This window comes from Rhinopithecus roxellana, chromosome 1 (assembly GCF_007565055.1).
Source record: "Rhinopithecus roxellana isolate Shanxi Qingling chromosome 1, ASM756505v1, whole genome shotgun sequence".
NCBI classification, from domain to species: Eukaryota; Metazoa; Chordata; class Mammalia; order Primates; family Cercopithecidae; genus Rhinopithecus; species Rhinopithecus roxellana.
In genome coordinates, this window is record NC_044549.1 from 10,416,667 (window position 1) to 10,430,673 (window position 14,007).

General features: G+C 34.9%; 1 protein-coding gene across 2 annotated transcripts in view; it reads left to right on the plus strand.

The window, feature by feature from the left end:
• Positions 1-14,007, plus strand: part of CADM2 (cell adhesion molecule 2) — a 1,116,362-nt gene that overhangs the window by 1,057,961 nt on the left and 44,394 nt on the right. The window lies entirely within an intron of this gene.

Sequence of the window (14,007 nt, forward strand, 5' to 3'; positions counted from 1 at the left end):
ATGTGAAGTTGGGGGATGGAGGGATCGGGGAAGAAGAAGGAGTCTTTCACAGATAAGAAATAGCAAATGCAAAGTTCCTGAGTGGAACAAATTTTTTTTTTTTTTTTTAAAAAAGCTTAGACTGCTCAAAAACCCTGAAAGAGCGCCAATGAGGCTAGAATGCAGATTGTTACAAAAATGATATGAAAATATGTAGTAGTTGAATTAGATCCTGCAGAACTTTAAATAATTTATTTAAGAATTTGAGTTTTTATCCTAGGAGTGATTAAGGAAGAGGGAAAGAGAGAGAGGAAAGATACTAATTGGTTTTTAATAAAATAGAAAAATAGAATTCTGGCTGCAGGGGAGCAAATGTGTAAGAAATGCACCAGAGGGGATGGTGGGAGAAAGTTTAGGGAGCTATTGAAATAATTCTGGCAAATGATGATAATGCTTTAGACTACAATGTCAGAATTAGAGACAGAAAGGTAGAATAATTAATATTAGCATGCAAAATTCACAGGTTTTGTGATTGTTTGACTATATGGATGAAAGAACGAGAAGATATCACAAGCTTCCAGCCAACCAAACTTAATGGTGGGTGTTGCCATTCAGTGAGATAGGAAACACTGGTGATAGAATTATGAATTTGTTTTGAACATGTTGAGTTCGTTGGGTAGTTGATATCTCCAAGTGAAAATTTAATATTGAATGAAGAGTTGGATATGTGGATTTGCAACTCAGATCAAATAGTAGTACATATAACTGATCCAAGGCAAGCTTGGGTTCATGCCAGGAGAGTATACAATGAGCTGAAATTGTGGTTTTTAACGGAGGTTAGAGACCATGAACTTGTAGCAGTGCAAATTTACAATTTTTAAATTATTTTCACAGTTCTCAGTAGTCCATATTTTAAATGGATGTGCATGCTTTGATTGAGAAGCTATAGGATTATGATTAGGCAAGTACAATGAAAGGAAGAAACTAAGGCCTCTAGAGGGTGATTGTCTTTCATCTGTAAAGGGGGATGATGGGCTGGTCAAACACAGATTAATTTAAAAAATTGAGCAGAACATGAGAGGAAAGAAGTGCACAGTAAACCAAGAATTTGTTGCCAGATAAAGGAATATAAGAATTAAAAATTCTGCAGTAGAAAACTAAGTGATCCAGAGGGTGGCCAGATGAGTGGTTAGCCAAATTGCTGTGAGGTTAAGAAAGGTTTTTAAATGATCAAATCATAGCTAAAATTTAATATTAAAGAGAAAAATACACAAGTCTGGAGCTATGAATTTGGAGGCCATTGTTGTATAATTGTAGATGTATAGATGTCTCTTTCATTTGGATTTTGGAATTTCCCAGGGTCATTTTGGGACTTGGTATGGCGGATAAAATTACGAACCTGATAGCAAAATTGATCAAGAAAGTTGGAAGATTCATCAGTGGATTGGGAACAGATGAGTGGATGACAGCATGAGCCACCAAGGAGAGGATGAATATGAAATATTGATGGAGCTTAAGTTACTTATTCAATCCAGGGCCCTTCCTTCATCATGTCAAAGTACCTAGGATTATTAGTTATTAATTATAGGAACACAGATACAAAGTAAGAAGATATGTAAATAGAAGGGTTATATGTTATCAACCCTGCGTTTGCCTGGTGAACTGTCGATACTCTTTCAGATCTTGTACTGTGCAAATGAGGACTCCTTTGTACCCACAGGATCAATGTTACTCTTTGTTACAGTTCTGAATTAACATGCGAGGTTATTATGCTCTGAGTTCCCCTTTAATTGATGCCATTTTGACAGTACCATATATGTTAGTATAGTATATTCCCTGAGTAGACAGATGTCCAATTTTATGCTTTCTTAATTATAATCACAATTCTATTGTGCTACCCTAGGGTGATATACAGGTCACCTGGAATCAAGTCCAGTTGTTGTGAAACATCTCACTCACCAACTTAGAGATGATCCTTCAGAACTGTGTGATTTTTCGTCTCTCTTCAAGTCTGTACATCAGACTTACCTGGGAAACTTTCTAAAATTAGTTCCCCCACTTTAATTTTTATGCTACCCCTAGAGATTCTGATATGCAGGTCTAAGTTTGACTCATAGAATCTATGACATTTATAGCTCTTCGAAACAGAAAGTTTTTAAAACTATTGGTTCAGAATAGGTTCATAAATGGTATAATTTTAAATTATGTTTCAATGGTTTTAAATTTTATCTCACAGTTTTGGTTTCCATGAAATTTTATGGATACCTTGTTCTGACCCCTATCTATAACCTATAACTGGCCCTCTAGTTAGGATTTGTGATGGAATATATCATGTTGTAAAATTATTCAGTGTGAGAAAACTAAAAAGTTATTTGAAAATAATAGGCTTAAAGCAATGCCATGTATTATTTTCTGTTTATCACTCCCCTCCATTATAACCCATTGTGGAAAGGAATTTCTCCTTCCTCTTCAAGAATACGTATTTAGTGAACAACTGTAGGAAACAGAGATAGTATTCTTCTCCTTAGCAGAGACGGGGTTGACTGCTCAGTTTAATAAAAATGATGTTTTACTCTAGGGAAACTGGCAAATGAGTGGCAGGTTTTCTTGCTGTCCATTATAAATGCTAGGATTTCTAACTCCCAGGGTTCTTAAGCTGTGAAGAAAACTGACTGTGTGTACCTGCAACCACCTGGCCCATTCCCCATTTTTCCCATGGGACTTGGGGCCTAAGGGGAATCAATTCAAACTGATGATCCTGCTAGTTGCAACAGAGTGACAAATCACTTTGTCTCTAATCCAAGACCCCCATGTCTTCTGCCAGCATCTATGAAACAGTGGAAGATCAGCTTAGCTTGCACGCAGGGTAAAATCTGACTATTCAAACTTCTTGACACGTCTATAAATAAAAATTAAGAAAGCTTACCTCATAGAATTGCTGTGACTATGATAATATTACTGTGAGCATAATTAATAAATATAAAGTATTTAGAATAATGCCTATGATATATGGAATAATCTCAAAAAGTGTATCCATGAGTATTACCAGTATTCATAACTGTAGAAATCTATCCACTGTCTGCATCACTCATGGATACAGATCCATGGCATAGACAATAGTCACAGTAAAACCTCATACCTTTAAGAATTCATCCCTACATTAAAGTCTTTGTCACACTAAGTCAGAGGCAAACTCAAGTGACTACTGGGATCAAGTAAATGAGTGGAAACTGTGCCAAAATGGACAGCAAAGGTTACTTCAGAAGGGGGTGGCCCAAAGCATTTTCTGCTGATTATTACTATGTCGAAAAATTATGGATCCAGTGTTGCCAGATTACCAGATTTTAAAAGGGAATTGGTAATATCACAATAAGACTTTTTTAAACGTTACATATACTTTCATATGTACTTGGAGCCAATGGCTCCAAATAAATTAAGTCTGGGCCAGATGCAGACCATGGATCCTCTTCTCTGTTAAGAAAGATAAGGAGTATCGAAATTCTTTAATAACTCCACCACTGAGAAAGGAAGATAGTGGTTGCACCATGGGGGATGATGGAGGAGAATGATCTTGTTAAAAACAAAACAAAACAAAAAACAAAGAGTTTCCTTGTATCTTTATTTTTTAATGCCCAGTAAATAACATTCCAATTACAATAGCATAAGAGTTACACATTGTTATCTCTGTGGTACTTGTGTTTTGTCACCTCAAACACCAAAATCTGAGATTTATGAAGTGATGGCATCATTGGAAGGGATTTGGTGCAATCTAATGTTAAAACACTGAACTATCACAGGATAGTAGCTCATGTGAGGTTCAACACATGTCTCTATGTCTTCGTCAAAATTTTAAAAGATCCTATGTCACTCTTGTGAAGTTACTGTGGTGTCATGGGGTGCTTCAGCTCACAGTGAGGGCCCCAAACTCTGACACTATGCTGTAGTCCTGTGTGCAGAGAAATAGCATGACAGGATGAATGTTATGCCTCATCAAAAATTAAATATTTAACATTTCCCAGGCTTTTAGTCTTTACGTTAATTTTGTCCTATTCATAGGTTGGATCTAATCCAATGCTTAGCAAAATGATAATAAATATAGAAGAAAAATTATCCCTGCCGCTGGCTATTTCTGCAAAGCCACTTAACTTTTCTTCCTGATTCCATTTTTATTTCTTCTCTCCTACTCTCCACGACAGCGTGTGGAATGCATAAAATGCAATTCAAAGCAAAACCTATCAATGTCTCGTGACCACCTTTGGACTGAAGTTCAGTGGTAACTTCCTACCTGGGCATTCTGTGCCACGCAGGAATTGCCCTTTACTGACCATGTTACATACACCAGCTTTCCTGGCTCTTCATCTACAGAAGGCCTTTCAGTTTCTCCCTAAAGCCCCTCTCATGTCAGGGCCACATGCTTTACTGTGCAGGAACATTCTTTTCCCTCTCTCTTGTTAATTCCCAGAAAAAGCTGGAGTCATCTCTTGCTCCATCTATTATTACTGCTTTCCCTAGCATCACACTCAGAAGAGTACCTGCTGTACTTGTAGGTATAAGACTCTGGAGGCAGTTATAAATGGTTTTCTACTTATGGCTCTGCTTTGAATACATTATGATTAATGCTTAGTTCAGTACCTAATGTTAAGTTCAGTAAAAAATCATGCAATCTCCAGGAATTATTTTATTTATTTTTATTTTTTTAAATAATTTTGTGACTGGGCGTGGTGGCTCACGCCTGTAATCCTAACAATTTGGGAGGCCGAGGCGGGTAGATCACCTGAGGTCAGGAGTTCAAGACCAGTCTGGTCAACATGATGAAACCTCATCCCTACTAAGAACACAAAAATTAGCCGAGTGTGGTGGCAGGCACCTGTAATCTCAGCTACTTGGGAGGCTGAAGCAAGAGAATTACTGGAACCCAGGAGGCAGAGATTGCAGTGAGCCGAGATCGCACCATTGCACTTCAGCCCAAGTGACAACAATGAGACTCTGTCTCAAAAAAAAAAAAAAAAAAAAAGTGAGTATATAATAGGTGTATATATTTATGTGGTGTATGTATGAGATATTTTGATACAGGCATACAATGTGAAATAAGTGTATCATGGGGAATGGGGGATCCATCTCCTCAAACATTTATTTGAGTTACAAACAATCCAGTTACACTCTTTATTTTAAATTATACAGTTACTATTGATTATAGTCACACTATTGTGCTGTCAAATAGTAGGTCTTTATGCTGTCAAATGGTAGGTCTTATTCTTTCTAACAATGTTTTGTACCCATTAACTACCCCACTTCCCCTCAACCCCCGAGGACCCTTCCCAGCCTCTGGTAACCATCCTCCTACTCTCTATCTCCATGAGCCCAATTGTTTTGATTTTTAGATTAAACAAATAAGCGAGAACATGCAATGTTTATCTTTCTGTGCCTGGTTTATTTCACTTAACACAATGATCTCCAGTTCCATCCATGTTGTTGCAAATGACTGGATCTCATTAGTTTTATGGCTGAATAGTACTCCATTGTGTATATGTACCACATTTTTTAATCCATTCATCTGTCGATAGACATTGAGGTTGCTTCCAAATCTTAGCTATTGTAAACAATGCTGCAACAAACATAGGACTAGGAATTATTTTACTACCCAACTTTTACTAATTTTTGAAACCAGTATTTTTTTGGGAAATGACCACATTTTTAAGGAATTAATACGGGATGTTGCTCTCTTGAAATGTAGACCAGAGCTTTAACAGAAAGGTTTCATCCTTAATGACAGAATATTCAACATGGTGGCAGGAATCTAGACAGTGAGTATTACGAGTTTAGAAGTATATATGTCTTTTTTTTTTTTTTTTTTTTTTTTTTTTTGAAACTTGCTTAACTGCATTTAATCTTGGTGTTTCCAAAACTTATTTGGGCATCACTTTAAAAAACTTATTAATATCTCTTATAGCATGAACAGACATACATATGCAGATACACGTATGTGTATACACACATGAAAATTTTGAGACATTTTAGAAGGAATATTTATGCCCTACTCAAAAACTTCAGATATTTTCAGAAAGGACCCTCATTCATAAAGATCCCCCCAAACCAGTACTATGAAAAAACATGCTAAACAGTTTAGGAAAAAGTTGGATCCAAACACCCAGGCTATTTACTTCTGGTATTTACTTCTGAACAATTATTTTTGTAATCAGGGATGTAGCCCCAATATGTGTCATTTTATTTTATTTTATTTTATTTTATTTTATTTTTTTCTTTTCACAGATATTTATTGTGAATTCCAGTATTGCAACTATTGCCAGTCTGTGGCTTATCTTTTTCTTTTTTTTTTTTTTTTTTTTTTTTTTTATTATACTTTAAGTTCTAGGGTACATGTGCATAACGTGCAGGTTTGTTACATATGTATACTTATGCCATGTTGGTGTGCTGCACCCATCAACTCGTCAGCACCCATCAATTCATCATTTATATCTTACAAAGGGCTAATATCCAGAATCTACAAAGAACTCAAACAAATATACGAGAAAAAAACAAACAACCCCATCAAAAAGTGGGGAAAGGATATGAACAGACATTTCTCAAAAGAAGATATTCATACAGCCAACAGACACATGAAAAAATGCTCATCATCACTCGCCATCAGAGAAATGCAAATCAAAACCACAATGAGATACCATCTCACACCAGTTAGAATGGCAATCATTAAGAAGTCAGGAAACAACAGGTGTTGGAGAGGATGTGGAGAAATAGGAACACTTTTACACTGTTGGTGGGATTGTAAACTAGTTCAACCATTATGGAAAACAGTATGGCAATTCCTCAAGGATCTAGAACTAGATGTACCTTATGACCCAGCCATCCCACTACTGGGTATATACCCAAAGGATTACAAATTATTCTACTACAAAGACACATGTACACGTATGTTTATTGCGGCACTATTCACAATAGCAAAGACTTGGAATCAACCCAAATGTCCATCTGTGACAGACTGGATTAAGAAAATGTGGCACATATACACCATGGAATACTATGCAGCCATAAAAAAGGATGAGTTTGCGTCCTTTGTAGGGACATGGATGCAGCTGGAAACCATCATTCTTAGCAAACTATCACAAGAACAGAAAACCAAACACCGCATGTTCTCACTCATAGGTGGGAACTGAACAATGAGATCACTTGGACTCGGGAAGGGGAACATCACGCACTGGGGCCTATCATGGGGAGGGGGGAGGGGGGAGGAGGGAGGGCTTGCATTGGGGAGTTATACAAGATAGAAGTATATATGTCTTGATATTACATGGGCAATCCCTTCTCCACCAACAGATAAGCTGTGTGTGACCTGCTGAACGTGTGGAGTAGCACTCACCCTGTTGAAGGGTTTGATTTCTCTCTATGCTAGAGGGTAATAAATGAAAATAGGATGAGACTTTCAAACCTCTAAGGCAGGTTTAACTTTAGTCTTAATTTTTCTTTTCTCTATTAGGAATAAGTTGCCAGATGTAACAAGTGAGGACTCTCTAGAGGTTCAGGTACCCTTACCTGGGAACTACTTTGACCTCCTTAGAGACATGAGTAGGGTGTTTTGGGGACCATTTTGCTCCAGAAATTCCTTTCATGGCATCTTTCTAGAGCAGTGGGTCTTACTAATTTAAGTATATTGGCTGGGCGTGGTGGCTCACACCTGTAATCCCAGCACTTTGGGAGGCCGAGGTGGGCAGATCACCTGAGGTCAGGAGTTCAAGACCAGCCTGGTCAACATAGTGAAACCCCATCTCTACTTAAAATACAAAAAACAGCTGGGCGTGGCGATGGATGCCTGCAATCCCTGCTACTCGGGAGGCTGAGGCAAGAGAATTGCTTGAACCTGGTAGGTGGAAGTTGCAGTGAGCCAAGATCATACCATTGCCCTCCAGCCTGGTTGACAGATGAGACTCCGTCTCAAAATAAATAAATACATAAATAAACAAACCTATTGACTTTTCTCGCACCCCCCACCCGCCTACCATTATCTCTTTACTGCAGTCTCCATTCTCCCGAAATTCGTATGTCCTGGTAACTGCCCAGGAGCAGGGTGGTCTTTACTATATTCCAGATTCCAGCAATTTAATCACGTTTATGTAAAGTGTGCCCTATTCAAAGCAGATTTGATAAGGCTTATCAAAATACGTATGGTACAAATGATGATAACAATAATGCTGATAAAAAGCAACAGCCAGTGAAGATATACTTGGACAATGAAAAGAAGGAGAGAGGAAACAATATGACACTGGGGAAAATGTCAGTAAGTTGCTCTTAGCATGTTCTAATAATCTGTGCACTGATTGTCATGAAACGTATAAACTGAACTTTCCAGCAGCCAAGGTAAATAAGTAAATATAGAGTTTCACCTGAGGATGGAGGAACTTGCCAGATTGTTCTACTGCAATAGCCTGTGAGGTACCACGTCGCGTCTTTTTGTCTAATTCACAGTAATCTTTTACTAAGCAGATGCCGTTTCAAAGACATGGGGACTTTCTTGAAAGGGCAAATAAGAGAGGATTTGGCAGATAATTAAACTGTTGTGGCTGGTGATTGGACCTCTCCAGCTTACACCCCCTAAAGAGCGCAATACTATCAAGACCAAGGAAATGTTTAAATTACTACAGAGGTTTTGGCTTCTCTATGACTTTCAATTTTACTGTCCTGCTCGGTAAGTGTGGGGAAAAAATAATGAAAGGCCATGGTATTTTCATAACAAGCTCTAAAGATGGTATTTTTATCTTAAATTTCAGATGAGCATTGTCTTGTTCTTCTTTCTATTGAACATTTGCAAATTAATCTCAAATAGGTCAACATAGAGCTAAGAGGAAAATTGTAATTAAAGTTTAGAATTTGAAAGCAAATTTTCCTAACATGGCTAACCAGTTCATAATTTGGGAGTTCTAGATTCATCATGTCATGAAGTTCTAGCTAACCACAGCATTCTCAAATGTCAAATGTAAGTTAATTTGAGATGGGAAAATGAATTTTGTTTTCCAAAGTTGAGGGTTATTGTAAAGGACAGGATTGCAAAATGTAAAAATTAATATCTTTTCTAGTCAAGGAAAATCTTACTTTGTAGACTGGGAATGAGAGAGACATGCAGCCTGTTTATTCCTTCGTGTCTGTAGCCTCAAATACACTGGCTGATGTCTTTAGCAGTTACATAACCAAACAAGAAAATAGGACACCAAATCTTTAGGTCATCTAGATAGCACATTGAATATGATAACCATCTGACTGAAAAGTGTGAACAATTATAAGTCAGTTTTGAATCATTCTACTGTATTATGTCATTTGGAAAAATGAAATTTGAACTCTTATCAAAATATTTTATTTGCATTTTATTTTATTTGCATAAACAAAACACCAAACATTTATGATGCGTAATTCAATGTTGAGGTGATGTAGAGGAAGGCAATATGTAATTTATGCAAACTGAAGTGGCAATTTAAAGGATAATAGAAAATCCAGTCACCAAAGAGAATTTAGAGGGCTAAATTTTAATTTGGAATCTTGATCTTTGCTAATTAAAAGGCAAAATGAATTATTGAATGCTTTTTTTCTAGTTCAAAAACTATTTATGTATTTGACCCAGGTGAATTTTACATGATTTCATTAATAAGGTTACCTTCTCTCAAATTTTTGAGAAATATGCTTTTAAAATGTGGTTACTTTTGATCATTTTTTCCAGTTTTCAATTATATGGATTATCATCTATAAATGTTAAGTTAATAAGTATCTTCTCAATGCATTTGATGTAAAATGTTCTTTCTTTTCCCCAAATGTGCTCTTTTTCCATGAGAAAATAAAATCATTATTACAATACAGGGTATTTGGTAATATGGTTCTCACTGAAAATAAATACATTTTTAAAATTTAAAAATGGTATTTATTGCATACTGAAGGCTAAAGAGATTAAACCTTAATGGTTTAATAAATCCAGGACTGGTGTTACAGTGTGTGTGTATAAGAAAAAAATAAATATATATATGAATATATATATTATATATATATATTATTTCCATTATTTGAGCAATCAAAAGCAAAATGGCACACACATACCTGCAATGATGACATGACCTATTTACATGAATTGTTATAAAAAATATTTGTTTCTCTGGAACCTGATCCTCAATTATTTCAGAATTTTAAGGGAGGAAAGTCTGTTTGGAAGGCTTTGGCAAAGTTATTTCATTTGTTTTTTTACTATGTTTTTTAGGAAGAAGGTCACTTATTTTCGGAGTGCCAGCACCCTGTGCTTCAGATAGAATACTTTTAAATTAAGTAATGAAATAGTATTTTGTTAAAACTTTAAACAATACTTATATAACATATTTTGTAGGTTTTACTGTACTTTGCCAGTTTTTATCATATGAACTAGTTGACAATGTAAATATCTAATGACATAAACTGATACTTCCTTCTCAAAACATAAAGGCTTCTTTCTCTCCCATGGGCTGTTAAAAACTATTTGTTTTTATAGTCACATAAGGATTGTGAAACTAATTTCTAACTGGATTTCATGTATATATTCTTGAAGTTTTAAAAATTATTTTTAATTGACAAATAAAATAATATATATTTAATTTTTTTAAAATTGTGTATATACAACATGATGTTTTGAAGTATACATTGAGAAATGGCTAAATCTATCTCATAACAAATGCATTATGTCAGTGATTATTTTGCAGGTAACACAACACAATTTCCAATATTTTGTGTTTAGGTAGTACCCTAAATGATTCCTTTGTTACTTGTTGACTGTCTTGGTGAAATTTGCTGTTCCTTCTAGGACTACCTGGAAAGTCCAACATTAACTCTGCTCCATTTAATCTTCTAATACTTTAATTTAAATTAAAGTAAATAGCAATGATGAAATAATATGTCATGTTGATAGTATGAAATACAAAGATAGTTATTTGAAGCCACATATGGAATATTACATATTGGAAAACCATAGGGAACTAAAATCCTGGACAGGTCAAATAATATTCATCTAAGTAAGCTGAATAATAACAAAAATAAACTAGATCTGATACATATACATACAATTCTGCTCTTCAAATAAAAAATCTAACATTTTTCCCATGTAGGGGTAAATTTTTTTTTTTTAAATCAATCATCTGTTGAGTAGTAAAGAAATAACAATCAGTAAAAGAAAATGTAACAGAGTTATACACACTATTTTCTCTGGCACTAATTTAATAATCCTATAATGATAATAGAAGAAAAAATTTTAATGGCAATATAATGAAAATTTAGGAATAAGCTCTTGAGACAAATATAAGAAATCTTCAATTAAAAAATACCTGGAAAGCAGCTAACCTAACAAATATATAAACTCTGTTTAAAACTTTATTTAAAAGAAAATTTACATGTCAAACATCTTCACTGGTGTAAATAAATATTGAGAGAAAGAAACAAATATTAAAAAAAATAATGAAAATTTTTAAATTGAATGGAACATAATAAAGATAAAATTAGAAATCAACAAATTGTAAAGCAGACTTTAGAATTTATAAAGTCAGTAAAATAAAAAATAGCTTTAGAATCACTAATCTAAGAAAAATAAATTATTAATATGCATAATCAAGAAATCAATTGCCAATAAGGATGAAATTAAAAGAATAGAAAAAAATGCACTTTATAACTCTAGGCATAGTTATTTGAAAATCTATATGAAACAAATACACTTCTTTGAAAATATAAATTATAAAAAGTATTTATTAGAAAATAGAAAAAATACAGATAATGTGAAAAATATATCATTTATTATATATCTATTAGTTGTCTCAACATGTGAAGAAACTGATCCGTTTTAAAACTGATTCCAGGCATGGAATGATTTCATTGTTACTATTGTTCTTAAAAATGTCCTATCTTTGACAAGAGCCTTCGGGAAAAAACTCCAGGGGCAAACATCTGATGTCTTGTTTGTAGCTGGTAGCTTGACTGTAGTACTGCATTCACTCAACGAAATGATGGAAAATATTGAAGTTTATCGTGAATTTTGGTTTGAGGAAGCCACGAATTTGGCAACCAAACTTGATATTCGAATGAAACGCCCTGGAGAATTCCACAGCACTCACCAGGGTAACTTGGAATATCAGCTAACCTCTGAGAGTTACTATAAAGAAACCTTAAGTGTCCAAACAGTGGAGCACATTATTCAGGAATTTAAAGATATATTCTCAGAACAGCACCTCAAAGCTCTTAAATGCTTATCTCTGGTACCCTCCGTCCTGGGGACAACTCAAATTCAATACACTGGAGGAACACCATGCTGACGTCTATGGAAGTGACTTACCCAATCATGACACACACAGCCGAGCTTCATTGTTGGAGAATCAAATGGAAACACAGGGGGAAAGATGTAGAGCTTCCACCCACCATCTATGAAGCCCTCCACCTGCCTGACATCAAGTTTTTTCCTAATGTGTGTGCACTGCTGAAGGTCCTGTGTATTCTTCCTGTGATGAAGGTTGAGAATGAGCGGTATGAAAATGGACGAATGCTCTTAAAGCATATTTGAGGAACACTTTGACAGACCAAAGGTCGAGTAACTTGGCTTTGCTTAACATACATTTTGATGTAAAACACGATCTGGATTTAATGCTGGACACATACATTAAGCTCTATACAAGTAAGTTAGAGCTTCCCACAGATAATTCCGAAACCTTAGAAAATACGTAAGAGACTTTTACAAGTAGGCTTTCTTATATTTGATATTTGGATGAAAAACCATAAGGTGTATGTAGGCCACTTAGTTGCCTATAGGACTCCATTGAATACATTAGCCATTGATAATCTTCCTGTTTAAATGGCTCCCGTTTGCACTCTCAGGCTTGAAGATCTACCTATTCTTCCAGAAGAGAACATTGAAAGTGCCATGTTTCCTTCTGCCTGTTCTCTGCCGACGGCACTCTGGAATTGTTTTAGTTAAGTCATTTTAGACATAGCATTTATTATCACTGTGGACCTCTACTTGTTGGGTGTTATGAATTCTTTGAAGAAATATGTTTTTGAAGAGGTGTGGGAGGAAGGAATACGTTTTATACAATGATATAGTGAAGCCCACAATTGACCTTTGACTAACAGGAGTTTTAAGTATGTTAAAAATCTCTACTGGACAGTTACAAGAAATTACCTGAGAAAAGCTTGTGAACTCACCAAACAAGGATTCAGTGTAGATTTTGTCTTTCTCTAACTTAAAGGAACAAATGACACTTAAAGTTTGAATGGAAGATCCTGCCATTGTTCCACATCTCGTTGTTGCTGTCTACATTCCTTTGTGGAGCCTACATCTTCCTAAACTTTTTAGCAGGTATATGTTGAACGCTTCTGTTTCATGTTGAAGACAGAATCAGAGGCCATGGATACTGACAACTGATTTGTTTGTTTTCTTTGTCTTTTTCCATGACTCTTATCTACTGCCTCATCTTGATTTATAAGCAAAACCTGGAAAACCTACAAAAATAAGTGTTGTGGTTTATCTAGAAAACTATGGAAAATATTGCTGTTATTTTTGGTGAAGAAAATCAATTTTGTATAGTTTATTTCATTTTGTCTAAATAAAACGTGAGTTTTGTTTAAAAAAGGAAAAAATAAAGTTAATGATTTTATTCTCAAAATGAAAAAATCATTTACAAGCTTCTTGAAATTTTACTGTCATGTAATTAACTCATGTCAGTCTTTTGATACACTTTTTTTTAGTGCATTCTAATAGTAGAGTGGTAAAGTATGTAAATGGAAATGTATGTATATTAGGGTGAAAGAAGCAAAACAAGAGAAATAATAACATATAAAACATGTTATATAGCTACTACTTGGGAATATATGCAAACATCTACCTATATTTTTTTATATTTAATTACTAATAAGCATCTTGCATATGATAAACTCTTATAATTACTTCTGTGTACGAATCTATCTTTTAGAAGTTTTCTAGATAAGAGAATAAGAGAAAATTGTGCTGCATATTTTCTTATTTTGCTGAGA